The sequence below is a fragment of the Cibotium barometz genome, chromosome 10 (genome assembly GCF_041138505.1).
Source record: "Cibotium barometz isolate CiBa-2024 chromosome 10, ASM4113850v1, whole genome shotgun sequence".
NCBI lineage: Eukaryota > Viridiplantae > Streptophyta > Polypodiopsida > Cyatheales > Cibotiaceae > Cibotium > Cibotium barometz.
In genome coordinates, this window is record NC_141055.1 from 61,816,685 (window position 1) to 61,837,751 (window position 21,067).

At 45.1% G+C, this 21,067-nt stretch overlaps 1 protein-coding gene and 2 pseudogenes across 3 annotated transcripts in view; 2 read left to right on the top strand and 1 right to left on the bottom strand.

Moving 5' to 3' along the window:
* Positions 1–21,067, bottom strand: part of LOC147635137 (uncharacterized) — a 74,865-nt gene that overhangs the window by 34,444 nt on the left and 19,354 nt on the right. The window lies entirely within an intron of this gene.
* Positions 14,263–15,443, top strand: LOC147635144 (uncharacterized; annotated as a pseudogene).
* LOC147635145 (uncharacterized) lies at positions 16,620–20,050 on the top strand (annotated as a pseudogene).

Sequence of the window (21,067 nt, forward strand, 5' to 3'; positions counted from 1 at the left end):
ACTACTTTGAAGTTCTCATCTTCTTTTCATCCACAGACAGATGGACAGTCAGAAGAGGCTAATTCCACTGTTCTAGATCTTTTGAAATGCTATGTATCAGAGCATAAGGCAAAGTGGGAACAATATTTGCCATTAGTGGAGTTTGCTTATAACAACACTGTGCATAGTTCCATTGGCAAGGCTCCATTTGAAATAGTGGAAGGGGGCAAGAAAGTTCCTCCCATTTTGCATACAAAGGATAAGATCTTTGAAGCCGACAAGTATGTCGAGAGTATGGATGAAGCCTATGCTAAAGTAAAGTTAGCTCTCCAAAAGACGCAGGCAAAGCAAAAGAAAGCTGCAGACCATCACTGTAAGACGCTCGATTCCACGATCAACGGCCTCATCAATAGGCTCTCAAAGCTCGAGAAAGAAGCTGATACCCTCAACAAGGAAAAAGAAGCATGGAAGAAGGAGAAGGAGGAATGGGAGATGGCAAGAGCAAAAGAACGGGAAGAGCGGAAGAAGGAGGAGGAATGGGAGATGGAAAGAGCAAAGGAACGGGACGAGTGGAAGATGGAGAAGGACAACTTGATGGAACAAATGGCCATAATCAAAGCATCGATATCGCATCCCTCACCCCCGAGAAGAAGGTGAAATAAATCATGATACCAAGGCGATCACCAAGGCCTTGACCGCACGCATGGAGGATAAACTCGAGGCCGCCACGAAAGAAGGATGGGTGGAAGTGGTCAAGAAGAACATTAAGAAGGAAGCACGAGAGGAAGCACAAAAGGAAGAGGTCCTCATTGTACACACCACCCTCAAAGAAGGAAGCACAAAAGGAAGAGGTCCTCATTAAGAAGGAAGCACGAGAGGAAGCACAAAAGGAAGAGGTCCTCATTGTACACACCACCCTCAAAGAAGAGAAGATGAGGCAAGCCCGACGCCTCAATGTGCGAGTCATCGGCATAGGGGAGAAGGAGGGATCCACACCCGAGAGAGATGGGAGGGAGCTTTGCAAACAACAAGCTCGGGTACAAAGAAGAAGAATCACTTCCCTTCACCAAAGCATGGAGAGCCGGCCGCAACAAAGACCCCAACAAAGAGAGGGCTCTCATCCTCCAATTTCCAAATGACGAGTCATGATGACAGTCTCTCATCATCAATCTCCTAGCTCTCCTAGCACTATTCCCCTATCTACTACTAGCCCTCCTAGCAGTGAGCACTATCCGCCTATCTCATGAGTCATGGTGGGGCTAGCCCACCTAGTCCCATTCCTCCCTTCCTCCTATCTCATGGCTATCCCCCTATCTCATGTAGCTAGGGGGGCCTCTACGGGGGCGACAAGCCATCCTAGCAGCATGGTAGGAGAGCCCTCAATCAAATTAGGATGGACATAGGGCCATCCTAGCCTCGTGGTGGTGGCGAAGCACACAGTAATCCTAGCGTGGCCTTGGACCCATCCTGCAAGCCACTAGACATCATCTAAGCTACTGGTACTTTTGGGTCAGCTATAATAGTAGTTAGTGGGTGAGTCTGGGGGGGTGGGTGTCTGGGGAGAGTACGGCCAAAAAAAAAGATGTGTATTTTCATGCCATGAGTCGAGGCAATTTCAAATTTTGCAGCTTGCAGCATGTTCCGTCACCACACGAACCAAGGTCTAGCGGGAGTCCTGTGTGGCTGACAGCCTCTGCAGCCACACGAACCAAGGTCCTAGCGGGAGTCCTGGGGCTGACAGTCATTATTCATGAGGGTTAGGTTGTCTTCCAAGATCTCATTCATGAGCGTTAGGTCGTCTACTTCAGTAATCACCTCTCAGTATACAGAAAGGTTACAGGTAATAACTTCAGTAATCATCTCTCAAGGTTTTTTTGTGCTGCAATCTAAATGGCACAAAAAGAATCTCCTTCTGTATGCCGCTCTCAGCGAGGCTTGTTGCTCGCAGGAGAGGGAGTCCTCTGTAGTTTCTTGATTCATCACTAGGATATACTATTTCCTTTCCATCATGCCTAGGTGGAGTACAAGTTCCATCAGTGTCTAGAGTAGCTCAATATTCATTCTGGAAAAGATTATGTGATGGTCTACCTTCCCCAATGTGTACATCTTGTACAGGTTGTTCTACCTTCCCCAATGTGTACATCTTGTACAGGTTGTTCTATGTTACCATGTAGAAATGAGTGTGACTACATTCCTTTCTTGGTCAATGTGATACTTGCACATGTATAGTCCATTGAGAGTAAGTAGCTCTTTGAGAAGTAATAACCATGCTTGGCATGGGATGAGAATAGACATCTAGCATTGACATCATAGTATGTGCTGATTTTTTTGTTAGTTCATAGCTTATAGTTTATAGTTTATAAAGCATAGTGCAAAAAAAAACACTATCGTCATTTTTGTAATGAGTAGGCCATCACCTTTTCAAAAAAATAGATTGTACTACAATTAGCTCCAAATGCTTCTTCATAGGCATTGATAAAAAAAAAGTTCAAATTTTCCTTCAAAATCTAGCTTTAGGGCACTAGTATCAATTGCAACAGATTCCTTTTCAGTATCTTTAGTTTTTGGTTCTCTTTTTAACCATGCCTCTACTGTTGAGTGCCATAGATTCATAAAAAATGACAATCTCTCATAGTTTCTTGATTCGTTCACTAGGGGGGAAACTATTTTCTTTCCATCATGCCTAGGTGGAGTACAAGTTTCGATTCTGAAGGAATAACTCTCAATGCTTTTCAAGTTCAACTTTCCATCAAAATAATCTAGCTTTAGGGAACCAATATCAATCGCAACACATCCCTTTTTAGCATCTTCAAGTTTTGGTTCTTTTTTTTGCCCATGCCTCTACTGATGAGAGCCATAGATTCATCACTAAAGAAGGTAAGACACAGTTTCTTGATTCATCACTAGGATATAGTGATATTGTCATGAGTACTTTGTGGATTCATCGGACGTTCCTGATCCAAGATGACACTGTGTGATGCTACTAGTAGAGAGACACATCACAATCATCTTCTTGTGGTAGGTTATATTCATGGCCATTTTTTATGCTCACTTAGCTATGCACTATGATTTATGAATTATGCACCATAAACTATGAACTTTGAACTCTAAACTAACAAAAAGGTCTGCATATACTATGAAATCAAGTGGTTGAGCATTAGTGCATTGAGCATGACTACAACATGAATGAAACACCTTCCAACCAAGTGATATCATAGTCTCTTTCCCACCAATTCATGCCATGGAACAGAGTACTTATTACCACCATTTTGAAATAACAACCATAAGCTATAGACTATGAACTATGATCTATGAACTATGAAATATGAAATATGCACTACGAACTATGGTGAATGGACTATTAGCACTCCAATATGAACAATGAATTTTTTTAACTATGCACTATATGCACTACAAACTATACACTATGCCAAGGAACTATGGAGTATGAACTATATGAACATGAAGGCTAACTATGAACTATGAACTATGAACTATGTTAGCTCTCAAAACTATACCCTAAACTATCAACATAGTTCATAATCATAGTTAGCCTTCATGTTGGTATCCCTAAACTATTAATGTAGATGAATTTTTAAGATTGTAATAGGTCATAGTGATAGTGCATTACACACAACTCTTCAACGGGTTTGAGGATGGTAGAACAATTCATTAAGTATGGTTATGGCGCAAATATATGGAAACAAGGCATGTATGTCTAAATATCATGTTACACAAGGCATGTGAAAGGGAGCGACCAGTTGAGGCAATTTCAAATTTAATTTTGTAGCCCGTATCATGTTACACAGTGGTTTGTCCCGTCACCACACAAGCCATGATCATGTTACACAGTGGTTTGTCTCGTCACCACAGAAGCCAAGATCCTATTGACAGTCAAGCGATCTCCTGTCGGCCAAGATCTCGCATTCATGAGGGTTAAGGTCGTCTGCTTCGGTTATACAGAAAGGTAATAGCTTCAGTAATCACCTCTCAACAATTTTTTGTGCTGCAATCTAAATGGCACAGGAAGAATCTCCCAGAGTTTTGCAATGCATTGGGAAGTCAATGTTCTTCATAGAGCCTGTGGGTGAAGAATTTGGAAAAGATCAAGTTGGACCTGATGTATCATTGGCTGGTTTAGTTGAGGTACTTCAAAATACGCATGCTTTAAATATTGTAAATAGGAATGTACGCGTGGAGAATTTGATGGTTGCAGAAAGTTTGCAAACAGGTAAGCGTAGACTCTTCATACTCGATTGGGGTTTTGCTGAAAAGACTGATTGCAAGTGTGCCAGCTTTTGTGGAAGCATTCAAACTGCATCAGATAATGTGCTTCGACAGCATATTGATGGTAGAAGATATTTGGTTTATTCAGCTGTGGATGACCTCATATCACTGGTGCGGTGCATCTATCTTGTTCTCAACCCTCATTCTTCAAGTGCCCTTGATGACCAAGGAAATGATGCATTGGCAGTTTTGAACTTCTGGGCAAAGAAATTTGAGGGCAAGCACCTTTGGAAAGCAGCACATGAAGCTGCTGCCCAGGTGAACTACAATGGCTTAAAGAAAGCACTTCAAGATATTGAACTTATAAGCCAATCAATTGGTAAGTAGAACTAGGCTGCTTGTTTGGGTAGAAGCATCCCTAGTAGGGGGGTTCTCGGGCATGCTCCCTTCTTGTAGTGGTGGGGGGTAGTCTGTAGGTGCTGATCTCTGTGTCTTTGCTTCCTTATTAGCAAAGCTTTGAATTCTTTGTAAGGTTTATGAGATGAGCCATTGGTGGCTGAACCTCTCTTTAAATGAATACTCTTAGAAACATCTTCTTGATGAGCTTCCTGTCTGAATATGGTCTCTTAGAATGCATTTAACGCAAAAGGTACATCCCAGCAGGGGGGCAAGGCCAGCAAGCTTTAAGAAGTTTGTTTTTCCCTGTGTGCAAAAGCTCGAGGAGGAAGCAGACTCAGCTTAAGGTTGAGATAAATCTAATGTGTCTAGCCTTCATTTTCTTTGCTGGTAAAAACAGTTCAGATGTGTAAGGATTGCCTCTGACCATGTACGTATACTTAGCATGGTCATCTTAGCATGCTAGTACCTTACACATCTGAACTGTTTTTACCAGCAAAGAAAATGAAGGCTAGACACATTAGATTTATCTCAACCTTAAGCTGAGTCTGCTTCCTCCTCGAGCTTTTGCACACAGGGAAAAACAAACTTCTTAAAGCTTGCTGGCCTTGCCCCCCTGCTGGGATGTACCTTTTGCGTTAAATGCATTCTAAGAGACCATATTCAGACAGGAAGCTCATCAAGAAGATGTTTCTAAGAGTATTCATTTAAAGAGAGGTTCAGCCACCAATGGCTCATCTCATAAACCTTACAAAGAATTCAAAGCTTTGCTAATAAGGAAGCAAAGACACAGAGATCAGCACCTACAGACTACCCCCCACCACTACAAGAAGGGAGCATGCCCGAGAACCCCCCTACTAGGGATGCTTCTACCCAAACAAGCAGCCTAGTTCTACTTACCAATTGATTGGCTTATAAGTTCAATATCTTGAAGTGCTTTCTTTAAGCCATTGTAGTTCACCTGGGCAGCAGCTTCATGTGCTGCTTTCCAAAGGTGCTTGCCCTCAAATTTCTTTGCCCAGAAGTTCAAAACTGCCAATGCATCATTTCCTTGGTCATCAAGGGCACTTGAAGAATGAGGGTTGAGAACAAGATAGATGCACCGCACCAGTGATATGAGGTCATCCACAGCTGAATAAACCAAATATCTTCTACCATCAATATGCTGTCGAAGCACATTATCTGATGCAGTTTGAATGCTTCCACAAAAGCTGGCACACTGGCAATCAGTCTTTTCAGCAAAACCCCAATCGAGTATGAAGAGTCTACGCTTACCTGTTTGCAAACTTTCTGCAACCATCAAATTCTCCACGCGTACATTCCTATTTACAATATTTAAAGCATGCGTATTTTGAAGCACCTCAACTAAACCAGCCAATGATACATCAGGTCCAACTTGATCTTTTCCAAATTCTTCACCCACAGGCTCTATGAAGAACATTGACTTCCCAATGCATTGCAAAACTCTGGGAGATTCTTCCTGTGCCATTTAGATTGCAGCACAAAAAATTGTTGAGAGGTGATTACTGAAGCTATTACCTTTCTGTATAACCGAAGCAGACGACCTTAACCCTCATGAATGCGAGATCTTGGCCGACAGGAGATCGCTTGACTGTCAATAGGATCTTGGCTTCTGTGGTGACGAGACAAACCACTGTGTAACATGATCATGGCTTGTGTGGTGACGGGACAAACCACTGTGTAACATGATACGGGCTACAAAATTAAATTTGAAATTGCCTCAACTGGTCGCTCCCTTTCACATGCCTTGTGTAACATGATATTTAGACATACATGCCTTGTTTCCATATATTTGCGCCATAACCATACTTAATGAATTGTTCTACCATCCTCAAACCCGTTGAAGAGTTGTGTGTAATGCACTATCACTATGACCTATTACAATCTTAAAAATTCATCTACATTAATAGTTTAGGGATACCAACATGAAGGCTAACTATGATTATGAACTATGTTGATAGTTTAGGGTATAGTTTTGAGAGCTAACATAGTTCATAGTTCATAGTTCATAGTTAGCCTTCATGTTCATATAGTTCATACTCCATAGTTCCTTGGCATAGTGTATAGTTTGTAGTGCATATAGTGCATAGTTAAAAAAATTCATTGTTCATATTGGAGTGCTAATAGTCCATTCACCATAGTTCGTAGTGCATATTTCATATTTCATAGTTCATAGATCATAGTTCATAGTCTATAGCTTATGGTTGTTATTTCAAAATGGTGGTAATAAGTACTCTGTTCCATGGCATGAATTGGTGGGAAAGAGACTATGATATCACTTGGTTGGAAGGTGTTTCATTCATGTTGTAGTCATGCTCAATGCACTAATGCTCAACCACTTGATTTCATAGTATATGCAGACCTTTTTGTTAGTTTAGAGTTCAAAGTTCATAGTTTATGGTGCATAATTCATAAATCATAGTGCATAGCTAAGTGAGCATAAAAAATGGCCATGAATATAACCTACCACAAGAAGATGATTGTGATGTGTCTCTCTACTAGTAGCATCACACAGTGTCATCTTGGATCAGGAACGTCCGATGAATCCACAAAGTACTCATGACAATATCACTATATCCTAGTGATGAATCAAGAAACTGTGACTTACCTTCTTTAGTGATGAATCTATGGCTCTCATCAGTAGAGGCATGGGCAAAAAAAAGAACCAAAACTTGAAGATGCTAAAAAGGGATGTGTTGCGATTGATATTGGTTCCCTAAAGCTAGATTATTTTGATGGAAAGTTGAACTTGAAAAGCATTGAGAGTTATTCCTTCAGAATCGAAACTTGTACTCCACCTAGGCATGATGGAAAGAAAATAGTTTCCCCCCTAGTGAACGAATCAAGAAACTATGAGAGATTGTCATTTTTTATGAATCTATGGCACTCAACAGTAGAGGCATGGTTAAAAAGAGAACCAAAAACTAAAGATACTGAAAAGGAATCTGTTGCAATTGATACTAGTGCCCTAAAGCTAGATTTTGAAGGAAAATTTGAACTTTTTTTTTATCAATGCCTATGAAGAAGCATTTGGAGCTAATTGTAGTACAATCTATTTTTTTGAAAAGGTGATGGCCTACTCATTACAAAAATGACGATAGTGTTTTTTTTTGCACTATGCTTTATAAACTATAAACTATAAGCTATGAACTAACAAAAAAATCAGCACATACTATGATGTCAATGCTAGATGTCTATTCTCATCCCATGCCAAGCATGGTTATTACTTCTCAAAGAGCTACTTACTCTCAATGGACTATACATGTGCAAGTATCACATTGACCAAGAAAGGAATGTAGTCACACTCATTTCTACATGGTAACATAGAACAACCTGTACAAGATGTACACATTGGGGAAGGTAGAACAACCTGTACAAGATGTACACATTGGGGAAGGTAGACCATCACATAATCTTTTCCAGAATGAATATTGAGCTACTCTAGACACTGATGGAACTTGTACTCCACCTAGGCATGATGGAAAGGAAATAGTATATCCTAGTGATGAATCAAGAAACTACAGAGGACTCCCTCTCCTGCGAGCAACAAGCCTCGCTGAGAGCGGCATACAGAAGGAGATTCTTTTTGTGCCATTTAGATTGCAGCACAAAAAAACCTTGAGAGATGATTACTGAAGTTATTACCTGTAACCTTTCTGTATACTGAGAGGTGATTACTGAAGTAGACGACCTAACGCTCATGAATGAGATCTTGGAAGACAACCTAACCCTCATGAATAATGACTGTCAGCCCCAGGACTCCCGCTAGGACCTTGGTTCGTGTGGCTGCAGAGGCTGTCAGCCACACAGGACTCCCGCTAGACCTTGGTTCGTGTGGTGACGGAACATGCTGCAAGCTGCAAAATTTGAAATTGCCTCGACTCATGGCATGAAAATACACATCTTTTTTTTTGGCCGTACTCTCCCCAGACACCCACCCCCCCAGACTCACCCACTAACTACTATTATAGCTGACCCAAAAGTACCAGTAGCTTAGATGATGTCTAGTGGCTTGCAGGATGGGTCCAAGGCCACGCTAGGATTACTGTGTGCTTCGCCACCACCACGAGGCTAGGATGGCCCTATGTCCATCCTAATTTGATTGAGGGCTCTCCTACCATGCTGCTAGGATGGCTTGTCGCCCCCGTAGAGGCCCCCCTAGCTACATGAGATAGGGGGATAGCCATGAGATAGGAGGAAGGGAGGAATGGGACTAGGTGGGCTAGCCCCACCATGACTCATGAGATAGGCGGATAGTGCTCACTGCTAGGAGGGCTAGTAGTAGATAGGGGAATAGTGCTAGGAGGGCTAGGAGATTGATGATGAGAGACTGTCATCATGACTCGTCATTTGGAAATTGGAGGATGAGAGCCCTCTCTTTGTTGGGGTCTTTGTTGCGGCCGGCTCTCCATGCTTTGGTGAAGGGAAGTGATTCTTCTTCTTTGTACCCGAGCTTGTTGTTTGCAAAGCTCCCTCCCATCTCTCTCGGGTGTGGATCCCTCCTTCTCCCCTATGCCGATGACTCGCACATTGAGGCGTCGGGCTTGCCTCATCTTCTCTTCTTTGAGGGTGGTGTGTACAATGAGGACCTCTTCCTTTTGTGCTTCCTCTCGTGCTTCCTTCTTAATGAGGACCTCTTCCTTTTGTGCTTCCTCTTGTGCTTCCTTCTTTGAGGGTGGTGTGTACAATGAGGACCTCTTCCTTTTGTGCTTCCTCTCGTGCTTCCTTCTTAATGTTCTTCTTGACCACTTCCACCCATCCTTCTTTCGTGGCGGCCTCGAGTTTATCCTCCATGCGTGCGGTCAAGGCCTTGGTGATCGCCTTGGTATCATGATTTATTTCACCTTCTTCTCCGGGGTGAGGGATGCGATATCGATGCTTTGATTATGGCCATTTGTTCCATCAAGTTGTCCTTCTCCATCTTCCACTCGTCCCGTTCCTTTGCTCTTTCCATCTCCCATTCCTCCTCCTTCTTCCGCTCTTCCCGTTCTTTTGCTCTTGCCATCTCCCATTCCTCCTTCTCCTTCTTCCATGCTTCTTTTTCCTTGTTGAGGGTATCAGCTTCTTTCTCGAGCTTTGAGAGCCTATTGATGAGGCCGTTGATCGTGGAATCGAGCGTCTTACAGTGATGGTCTGCAGCTTTCTTTTGCTTTGCCTGCGTCTTTTGGAGAGCTAACTTTACTTTAGCATAGGCTTCATCCATACTCTCGACATACTTGTCGGCTTCAAAGATCTTATCCTTTGTATGCAAAATGGGAGGAACTTTCTTGCCCCCTTCCACTATTTCAAATGGAGCCTTGCCAGTGGAACTATGCACAGTGTTGTTATAAGCAAACTCCACTAATGGCAAATATTGTTCCCACTTTGCCTTATGCTCTGATACATAGCATTTCAAAAGATCTAGAACAGTGGAATTAGCCTCTTCCGACTGTCCATCTGTCTGTGGATGAAAAGAAGATGAGAACTTCAAAGTAGTGCCCATATTCTCAAAAAGACCTCTCCAAAATAGACTCGTCATACGCGGATCTCTGTCACTAATGATAGACTGAGGCATGCCATGATACTTAAAGATATGTTGCATAAACAACCTTGCCATATAATCCGCTTTTATCTTCTTCCTCACCGGAATGAAATGGGCTTGCTTACTAAACCTGCATATAATGGTCCAAATCCCATCATTCCTTGTTGGTGTCCTAGGAAGATCAAAGATAAAATCCATGGCAATGCTCTCCCACGGTCTATCAGGAATAGACTGAGGCATGCCATGATACTTAAAGATATGTTGCATAAACAACCTTGCCATATGATCCGCTTTTATCTTCTTCCTCATCGGAATGAAATGGGCTTGCTTACTAAACCTGCATATAATGGTCCAAATCCCATCATTCCCTGTTGGTGTCCTAGGAAGATCAAAGATAAAATCCATGGCAATGCTCTCCCACGGTCTATCAGGAATAGGCAAAGGGTGTAACAACCCTGGTGCCTTCTGACGATCAAACTTGACTTTCTGACATACAATGCATGTGCATACAAAAGTATCTACATCATGTCTCAAAGCTGGCCAATAGAAGAAAGTCTCCACTGCTTTCACTGTAGCATCTATACCTCGATGCCCTGCATATGGTGGTACATGACTCTCTATCATAACCTTGGACCTCAACTGCTTTGTGACACAAAGACGTCCATGCATCATAAGAAAGCCATCTCTAAGAGTATAGTGCTCATGCCGCTGACCATCAGACAGCTGATCATAAACTCTAGCAAAATCCTCATCCTCGGCATATTGTGTCTTCATATCATCCAACTCATGATGATATGGTATAGACACGGCTGAAATATGTGGTTTCCTTGATAAAGCATCAGCCACCACAATATTCTTCTTACCCTCAACATGCACTATTTGAAAGTGAAACATAGATAAGAAGTTGACCCATTGCATATGCTTCTCAGACAACTGTTTGAGTGAGGAAATATCGCAACGTGTGATGATTTGTCTGCACAACAAAATCAGCCCCAAGCAAGTAATGTTTCCATGTAGAAAGAGCATGTATGACAACCAACAACTCTTTCTCATAAACTTGCAAGTTTTTCTCAGCACCCTGCAACACTCTACTCTCATATGCCACTACTCGTCCATCTTGCATGAGGACTGCACCAATGTTGTTCCCACATGCATCACATTGGACAACAAAAGCTTTTCGGAGATCTGGCGACGTAAGCTTTTCTTTCAACTTATTAAATGCTGCAATTTCTTTTTCAGCCCATCGAAAAACAACTCCCTTCTTTTGCAAAGCATGAAGGGGTGAAGCAATCTCAGCAAAGTAGCATATGAACCGTCTATAATACGAGCATAGCCCCAAAAAGCTACGTACATCATGTAGGGTTCTCAAATCAGGCCAACTGCGAATTGCTTCCACTTTAGCGGGATCCATGCACACACCGTCTTTAGAAATGATGTGCCCCAACAAATGAATCTCTTCCAAGAAGAATTCACTCTTTTTGCCATTAATGAGAAACCTATGTTTGCTGAGTTCTGCAAAAACCATAGCCAAATGCTTCTTATGCTCTGCCTCATTCTTTGAAAAGACAATAATGTCATCAAAGAAAGTGTAACAATTTTAGAATTTTTTGTAAATAAATTAATTATTTATTAACCAGTAAAATGGCTTTCGTAAATAATTTATTTATTTACTAGTTTCAAGTCATTTAAATAGATGTGCACATTAGAATAGAAAAGTAGTTCTAGGGTTTCAAATGTGTCACAAAGGTGACTAGAACATTTTAGTGGAAACCCTAGCAGACCAACTGCCCACAGAAGCTGCCAGATTGGGAAATCGGCGCTTCGTGTAAAGGTATGTTGTAGCCTCAGATTTTAGGCTCAGAAAAATACGCGCGTTAGAACAAGCACATGAATGAGATGGGGTCCCTAAGAGAATTAATCCTAAAGCCGAAGGCCTTAGGGTCTCGTAAGAGGCCGGACAAGTGCGAACAGGTGATGCCGACGCGGTGCTGGTGTGGCACTGGGTCGGGTGGACTTCACCGAGTTAGTAGTTCGCAAAAGAATTAAAGTTAGTGTGAGTTTAAAAGTTTTTACCTTTGTTTTTAATGTTTAAAGTAAAGGGTCTTAGGAATTTTAAAACATTAAAGTTGAATGGTTTAAGTGAGTTTAAGTAAGTGTGCCAAGTGGCACACACTTGGCACACTTACTCATGCAAAGTCTCACACCTCACTCCCACTAGAAAAACTCGCCCCTTCTTCTCCCCTCTATATAAATGAGCAACCCCCACACACACAAGCTAGTTGGTGACCCCCTCCCCCCAAGTTGAATGTCCTCTACGCGTTGAAGCTCTCCATTAAAGCTTGGGAGCAGCCCCTTGTGACTCACGTGGAGTAGAAATACTCCCTTAGTCTAGAACAAGGTCTCCCGCAGCCATAACTATTGTGTAGAGGAGTTTCATCGCACAAAGTGGTCGCAAAAGCTCGCACACGCACTAAGAAGAGGCTGCTGTAAATTCTCTGTTTTCAGCCCCTCGTCTCTAAGAGGGCTGAAATTGAAGGAGCGGCGGTAGCATTTCATCCCCCGCTAGTGTACCTATGCGCATACAAAGTTTGGAGCACTTCCGTCGCGAAGAAGGCCTCCATTTCGACTCCCTAGCAAGTCTAGGTAAGAATTTCTGGTTATGTGCAGAAAATTACAGCAAGTTTGCATGTGAATGAATGTTGCATTTCATGTACTTTTCTCTCTTCTCTTTCCTTGAGGAACGCACCCATGATAGGGGACGGTTCCATGCTTGCATATGTGTGCGCATTGGCTTGTTTAGAGTAAGTTAAGAGCACTAAGACGCACGGTTTGTGCAAGTGCGCAAGTGTGCGTAAGCTCTCGAGAATGTAGACTCTCTTATGAGCGATTCCCAAGTGCGCTATTGCCTTCTCCCCTACGCAAAGTGAGCTCTCGCATGGATATGCGTTGGAGTTGGACTCCGCGTATATTAGTACCATGAACGAGAGAATGCTCTAGCACTTTGCTTGAACTAGGGAGAAGAGAATAGCCAAAGCTAAGTTTTGCATAGCCCCATCTCTTAGCAAAGGGAGCCCTCGCATGGATACATGACGGAGTTGGACTCCGCGTGTATTAGTACCATGTATGAGAGGACGCTCTAGCACCTTTGTTTAGAGAAGGGAGAATCCATTTAGTCCTAAAATTTCATAGTCTCTTTCCTTAGCAAAGGGGAGCCCCGCATGGACGCATGGAGGAGTTGGGCTCCGCATGCGTTAGCACCATGTTTGGGTAGATGCTCTAGCACCCTTGCGTAGAAAGGAGGAAAGAGTAGTTAGTTCTAAGAGAGAACTCTCTTAGCAGTGGGAGAGTCATTCTCCCTTAGAACATGCAGTTCTAGAAGGTGATTCTTCTAGCAGAAAGAGGGTTCTACTCTCTCAGTTAGACTCTCCTAAATTAGGGGTAGAAATAGAAGATGAGGGACGGGCGTTAGCCCTGTTTATGTGCTTGTAAAGATACTCCCTTTTAGTAATAAAGATATTCTCTTTATGGGAGGGGACCAGCCCATCTTCTGGTCCCCAATATTGTGTCATTTTCTTTTCTCTAAAATGTTGTGAGCAAAGTCTTTTTCAGTTATATGAATTAGTGCGCTTCCGTATATTTTTGTGGCAATGGTATCAGAGCAAGGTCATCTCTCTCTTTCTTAAGAGAAGACGACTCTTGGTAGACCGCAAAAATGGAAGGACGCAAGGCAGAGTATGCTCTCCTCATGAAGCAGGTGGAAGAGATGCGGCTAGTACTCTCCCATCCTGAAGTTCAGAAGACAATCCGCTCCCTTGAAAAAGGGAAGGAGAAGGTGCCGTTGGAGTCGGGAGAAATCCCGCAGCACTCCAAAGCACATGAGTCTCAGGTTGCTCCACAACCTCAGAGACACTCTCAAGTTGGAACCTCCCAGGTTCATGAAAGACAAAGGGAAGACCAAGAGCGGGATGCTCCACACTCTCCCCGTTTCTCCTTCATGAAGAAGAGATTGACCAGAGCTTATGCAACATTGGGGAGGCTTGAGAGGATGTGTTCGCAGGTTCAGTTCCAGGAACCTCGAACAAAGCTATGGCTCTTTTGACACTTTGGTCACTTCGGCCATGCTATACGGAGTAGAGATATGGGGCCCCTCAGTAGATCATCACACCAGAGCTGGCAGTACTGATGGATGGAGATGTATGGAGAGGCCTTTGGTTTCTATGATTTCTCGCATGATTAGGGCCAAGGCCTCTGTACCACATGACATTGTTAGGGCGGAGCTCGCTGCCCCTTCGTTGGTAGTAGAGGCGCTCACTCGATCCGTTTCTTTTATGCATAGCATCTGGACTCTCCCTAGAGACACATATACTCGATTAGCCCTAGAGTCTTCACGACAGTTGACATCACAGGGAGATAGATCATGTTGGTATGCACAGATGACATCTTGGTTTCAGCTACATGGCTTTAGTATGGATAGATTGCCCCCATTTCAGTACTCTCTAGATGCTCCCTCCATCTCTCTCACTAGGGCAGAGATTACTAGGCTCATCAGCAGGCAGGATCTAATTCAGTTGGATATCAGGAGGACATGGATACAGCCTACACATGAGCTGGGTACGAAGATGGCTTTCTATAGAGAGCATCTTCTCCAGCTTACGGAGGATGGATTTGCGATCAGACCAGGATATATGGATATTTATTTATCTCATGGGATTCGATGTGCTATTGGTCAGATACGCACATCCTCACACCAGCCTAGAGATCGAGACAGGCAGATTTAGAGGAGTATCAGCTGAGTTCAGGACCTGTCAGTTGTGTCAGATGGAGCCTGAGACAGAGTTACACTACATATGTCACTGCCCAGTGTACTATGAGATACGAGGCCGCTTTCACTGGCTTTGGACCACTTTCTAGGGTCATGAGATACCAGGATCAGAGATGCCTCGGCCTATACTTATTGGAGATACGCAGGCATAGAGAGGACCTCCTGAGGAGGGGCCCAGAGAGGGAGATACAGATATAGCATCGGATTACAGATTTCTTTCAGTCATCACAGACTAAGGAGTCTGACCAGCAGCCCTCTCAGCATAGCGGCACCACAGGCACATTACTTGATCGAGTGATAGAGTTGGGGCGGTCCCGTCGCCCCCGGCTGAGGGGGCCCTCTTGACATCGGCGCAGATTGCGACAGAAGATCCACACCATACTAGCGCGACATAGGAGCCGGCCCGTGAGAGTGCTCACTATGGAGGACATTGATATTATACGTCATCGTCCGATGAGAGATATCTTTGGATACTGATGTACATGTATATGATGCCTCTATTGTCTTTGGGTACTGATGTATATGTATATGATGCCTCTACTGTGAGAGAGCCCCCCCCATGTATTAGCCCACCCATTGTATCAGCTCTCACCCCATCCCCACCTCCTATTCTCATTTTTCATTTTTCGTTTTCAGTTCTTTGTACTTTTCGTACTCAGCCATTGTATCAGATTCACCAGTTGTAACCTTTTGGTCTCATAGGTCTTTTGGCCTTTTGAAGACGTTAATATAACATTTCATTTCATTTCATTTCTCTCTCTCCGCAGCCCTCCCCGCCATCTCTCTCCCCGCAGCCCTCCCAGCCATCCCTCTCTCCGCAGCCCTCCCCGCCATCTCTCTCTCTCCCCGCAGCCCACCCCGCCATCTCTCTCTCTCTCTCCCCGCAGCCCCCTCCCGCATCTCTCTCTCTCCCCGCAGAGCCCCCCCGAATCTCTCTCTTTCTCTCTCTCTCTATCCCCGCAGCCCCCCCATCTCTCTCCGCAGCCCCCCCTCGCCTCCCTCTCTCTCTTGGTGGCAGACCCTCCTCTCGACTGTGTGAAGAGCTGCAGAGCCTCTTTCTCTCTCCTTGCTACCCCCCTTGCTCCTTCCAATGGAGAGTGGGGAAGAGGAGAGAAGGAAGTGGGGGAACTTCAAAGGAGAGAGCATTAATCATGCGTTTCCCATCCATGGAAACCAAGAAGGACTTCTTGAAGAGACGTCCTACACTAAAGAAAACGGGGATCTTTCTTGGGGATGACCTTACACTTTCACAGCTTGCACATATGCAAGAAGTTATGCCCGAAATAAGGAAAGTTCGAGAGAAAGGGAAAGTGGCCTTCTACAGGGATGGATGAGTGGTTATTATGGAGAGGCGCTCCGCATGACGGCGCGAGACCTATGGGACCACACTCAAAGTTGCTACCTGGAATTGTAATGGATCTCTACGCCTTGATGTAGGTGCCTTTGAGGATAGTTACACTGGGAGGGACATCATCTTCTACTCCGAGACACATCAGGCCCCTGAGCAGCCCATGCCACATGTGTGCGGATACAGATGGGAGACAGCTTGCAGACAGGAGACTCGATCAGAGCATAGAGGACGAGGCTCAGGAAGGAGTGGCAGTTTTATTTAGGGAGGAGCTGCAGCCATTGATACACATAGCCCGCAGGGATGAGCATGGTAGGTACATGTGGGTAAGATTGAGGCCAGATACAGGCAGATACCTCTACATTGCTATTTGTTATTTCCCTCCTAGTACGTCAGTGTATGCCTCACCTAGAGGACAGTCCCCTTTCTCTATTTTGGATGATGACATATGGGAGTTTTCTAGGGATGGTGACATTATCATCCTAGGAGATTTCAACGCTAGGACTGCCCATCACCAGACAGTTTTCTATGATACTTCGGAGGAGATGCTGCGGGAGCTTGATGTTACAGAGATGGGCCTATCCAGACGGTCACAGGATGAGGAGCGTACTGAGTATGGACGATACTTGATAGATATGGGGACTGCACATGGATTGGCCATTTTGAATGGCCTACAGAGATTCCCTGCAGCAGCAGCCGGTGCTTTTACATGTTTTCCACATCGGCATGGTGCTAGTACAGTGGATTATGTCATGGCTCAGCCAGGTCTCATTCCTTCTTTTCGGGATTTCATGGTGGGCACTAGGCCGGTTGGAGTAGCAGTTGATCATGCTATCTTGTCTTTCACTCTCACGTTCCAGTTCAGTACAGCTCCATTAGGAGAGGTCTCCACACACGCTCGGTATACCTTCATGAGGGAGACGGACTCTGTGTACACAGACGAGATATATAGGCAGCTATGTACTCAGGAGCCAGGACGGCCACTAGATGAGCTCACTCACATACTGACAGAGACGCTCCATGATGCAGCATCAGAGGCATATCCTCACAGTCAGCCTACACGGAGACAATCTGGGAGCATGCCCCAGAACAGCTGGTATGATGAGGAGTGTAGAGACACGAGGATCAGACTACAGAGTGAGGTGCTCATGGGTACTACCACACATAGACAGTCACGGATTATCTTTCGCCGCCTAGTGCGACGAAAGAAGAGGGCTTACCTATCTCAGTTAGAGCGGGATCTGTATCAGCTGTTTATGAGTCAGGATTCAGGTGAGGCATGGAGGCTTTTCCATGAGCATTCACCGCCACTAGCCATCACCTCCACAGAGACATGGGGGGAATATGCCACATCTCTCTACACTGCATCAGGGCAGCCACCTTTGCCTGACCTACCAGAGACATGCCCAGAGACATGTACTTTCTTTACTGCCGAGAGGGTGAGGAAAGCCATTGACAGGATGAAGACAGGGAGAGCACATGATCATGATGGTTTAGTAGCAGAGCACTTCATTCATGCCAGAGATATGCTTGCAGAGCTTCTTGCTATGATGTTTAATCGAGCCATGTATGAGGGTTTCCCTGAGACTTGGAGTATGTCCACGATTGTGCCTATCTTCAAGTCAGGAGATCCCAGGCTTCCAGGGAATTATCGCACCATCATGGTTGGTCACACTTTGGCTAGGCTGTATGCCTCTACTCTTGAGCAGGAGTTGAGTAGATGGGCAGAGAGAGAGGGCATACGGGCATCAGGGCAGGCAGGGTTTAGGAGAGGTTTCTCCACTCTTGACCAGATTTTGACACTCAGAGCTATTATTGAGGAGGGTAGATACCATGGCAGGAGGATTTATTGTAGCTTTGTGGACTTCCGCAAAGCATTTGACACAGTGCCGAGAGCAAGACTCCTACGCAGACTACAGGACATGGGTGTGGCCACAGAGCTGATCTGGGGGATCTTGGCTTTATACAGGACAGTTGTGGGGCGAGTACGCACTACTCAGGGCATGTCTGATATGGTTCACTCCACTATTGGGGTGAAGCAGGGATGCCCCCTATCTCCGACTCTTTTTGGGATGTATGTAGATGAGTTTTCAGACTATGTAGAGCGAGATGGTGACAGAGGTGCTCAGCTAGCAGGCACATGGATTCCGCTGTTGCTATATGCTGATGATATTGTGCTGATCTCAGATTCTCCAGAGGGGATGCAACGTCATTTGGATGCATTGCAGTTATTTGCACAAGACAGTGGATTGTCTGTGAACCTTGGTAAGACCAAGGTAATGGTGTTTAACACCACAACACAGTGGGTTAGGAGGTCCGCCCCCACTTTCACATATGGTCGAGAGACTGTGGAGTATACAGATGCATATACTTATCTTGGGGTGGTTTTCAGTGGCCCAGTATTCTCCTTGAGGAGAGCAGCAGAGACGAGATTGACCAGAGCTTATGCAACATTGGGGAGGCTTGAGAGGATGTGTTCGCAGGTTCAGTTCCAGGAACCTCGAACAAAGCTATGGCTCTTTTGACACTTTGGTCACTTCGGCCATGCTATACGGAGTAGAGATATGGGGCCCCTCAGTAGATCATCACACCAGAGCTGGCAGTACTGATGGATGGAGATGTATGGAGAGGCCTTTGGTTTCTATGATTTCTCGCATGATTAGGGCCAAGGCCTCTGTACCACATGACATTGTTAGGGCGGAGCTCGCTGCCCCTTCGTTGGTAGTAGAGGCGCTCACTCGATCCGTTTCTTTTATGCATAGCATCTGGACTCTCCCTAGAGACACATATACTCGATTAGCCCTAGAGTCTTCACGACAGTTGACATCACAGGGAGATAGATCATGTTGGTATGCACAGATGACATCTTGGTTTCAGCTACATGGCTTTAGTATGGATAGATTGCCCCCATTTCAGTACTCTCTAGATGCTCCCTCCATCTCTCTCACTAGGGCAGAGATTACTAGGCTCATCAGGCAGGATCTAATTCAGTTGGATATCAGGAGGACATGGATACAGCCTACACATGAGCTGGGTACGAAGATGGCTTTCTATAGAGAGCATCTTCTCCAGCTTACGGAGGATGGATTTGTGATCAGACCAGGATATATGGATACTCATTTATCTCATGGGATTCGATGTGCTATTGGTCAGATACGCACATCCTCACACCAGCCTAGAGATCGAGACAGGCAGATTTAGAGGAGTATCAGCTGAGTTCAGGACCTGTCAGTTGTGTCAGATGGAGCCTGAGACAGAGTTACACTACATATGTCACTGCCCAGTGTACTATGAGATACGAGGCCGCTTTCACTATCTATTCAGAGAGGGCTTTGGACCACTTTCTAGGGTCATGAGATACCAGGATCAGAGATGCCTCGGCCTATACTTATTGGAGATACGCAGGCATAGAGAGGACCTCCTGAGGAGGGGCCCAGAGAGGGAGATACAGATATAGCGTCGGATTACAGATTTCTTTCGGTCATCACAGACTAAGGAGTCTGACCAGTAGCCCCCTCAGCATAGCGGCACCACAGGCACATTACTTGATCGAGTGATAGAGTTGGGGCGGTCCCGTCGCCCCCGGATGAGGGGGCCCTCTCGACATCGGCGCAGATTGCGACAGAAGATCCACACCATACTAGCGCGACATAGGAGCCGGCCCGTGAGAGTGCTCACTATGGAGGACATTGATATTATACGTCATCGTCCGATGAGAGATATCTTTGGATACTGATGTACATGTATATGATGCCTCTATTGTCTTTGGGTACTGATGTATATGTATATGATGCCTCTACTGTGAGAGAGCCCCCCCCATGTATTAGCCCACCCATTGTATCAGCTCTCACCCCATCCCCACCTCCTATTCTCATTTTTCATTTTTCGTTTTCAGTTCTTTGTACTTTTCGTACTCAGCCATTGTATCAGATTCACCAATTGTAACCTTTTGGTCTCATAGGTCTTTTGGCCTTTTGAAGACGTTAATATAACATTTCATTTCATTTCATTTCTCTCCCCCCGCAGCCCTCCCCGCCATCTCTCTCCCCGCAGCCCTTCCAGCCATCCCTCTCTCCGCAGCCCTCCCCGCCATCTTTCTCTCTCCCCGCAGCCCACCCCGCCATCTCTCTCTCTCTCTCCCCGCAGCCCCCTCTCGCATCTGTCTCTCTCCCCGCAGCCCCCCCAACAAATCTCTCTCTTTCTCTCTCTCTATCCCCGCGGCCCCCCCATCTCTCTCTCTCCCCGCAGCCCCCCCTCGCCTCCCTCTCTCTCTTGGTGGCAGACCCTCCTCTCGACTGTGTGAAGAGCTGCAGAGCCTCTTTCTCTCTCCTTGCTACCCCCCTTGCTCCTTCCAATGGAGAGTGGGGAAGAGGAGAGAAGGAAGTGGGGGAACTTCAAAGAGAGAGCATTAATCATGCGTTTCCCATCCATGGAAACCAAGAAGGACTTCTTGAAGAGACGTCCTACACTAAAGAAAACGGGGATCTTTCTTGGGGATGACCTTACACTTTCACAGCTTGCACATATGCAAGAAGTTATGCCCGAAATAAGGAAAGCTCGAGAGAAAGGGAAAGTGGCCTTCTACAGGGATGGATGAGCGGTTATTATGGAGAGGCGCTCCGCATGACGGCGCGAGACCTATGGGACCACACTCAAAGTTGCTACCTGGAATTGTAATGGATCTCTACGCCTTGATGTAGGTGCCTTTGAGGATAGTTACACTGGGAGGGACATCATCTTCTACTCCGAGACA